Raw genomic sequence first — 997 nt, forward strand, 5'->3', positions numbered from 1 at the left:
GATATTTTGGGGGAACACAATTCAATCCATGACACTTCCTTCCTTCCTTCCTCCTTCCTTCCTTCTTTTCTCCCTTCTTTCCTTCCTTAATTGTACAAATGTTTATTGAGATTCTACTATGTGCAAGGCAGGTGATTCAAAATTGTATTTGTTATGACCAGATTTGGCTGCATGTGACAGGAAAAAAACCTAAAATAATAATGGATTAAATAAATAGACATTTATTTCTCTCTCGCATATTGAATGAAGTCCAGATGCAGGCACTCCAGGGCTGGCTTGATGGCTCCACAGCCATCAGGGACCCAGGCTTCTTCTAGCTTGCTGTTCTACCATTCTTTGCATGGCACCTCAAGGTTCAAGATGGCTGCCCAAGCTCAACTGGAATGTCCAAATTCAAGCAAGCAGAAAGGAGGAATAAAGAGATGCTCACCTGTCTTTTTCTCAGCACTACCATACAACAGTCTGCTTACATCTAATTGGCCAAAACTTACTCACATGGCCATTTGTAGCAATAAGGAAAACTGGGGGATATAGGGAAGCTGGAATACATTGTGTTTTAGCTGGGTGCAAGAAGCCCTGGTGGCACAGTTGTTAAAGTGCTCAGCTGCCAGTCGAAAGGTCTGCAGTTTGAATTTACCAGCTGCTCCACAGAAGAAAGATGTGGCAGTCTGCTTCATAAAGATTACAGCCTTGGAAACCCTATGGGGCAGTTTTACTCTGTCCTATAGGGTCGCTATGGGTTGAAATCTACTCGACAGCAATGGAGTGGGTAAACCCAACTGTAACTTGGTGGAAACCCCAGGTTTTTGCTCAGCATGACCGTATTGGCCAGTAAACGAGAGACTGAGGTGGGAGAACAGGAAAGGCACGTTTATTTCATCGTACAAGGAAAAGCAGTCAGTGGGAGCTGCTGCTGCCAAGACTGCTCACCAAAGGCGGCAGCAAGTTACTTTTAAAGGGGTTTACAAGTAGGGAGTTCATACAAGTTATGCCAGCA

Source organism: Trichechus manatus, unplaced genomic scaffold, assembly GCF_000243295.1.
Source record: "Trichechus manatus latirostris isolate Lorelei unplaced genomic scaffold, TriManLat1.0 scaffold00063, whole genome shotgun sequence".
In the NCBI taxonomy this organism is placed as follows: Eukaryota; Metazoa; Chordata; class Mammalia; order Sirenia; family Trichechidae; genus Trichechus; species Trichechus manatus.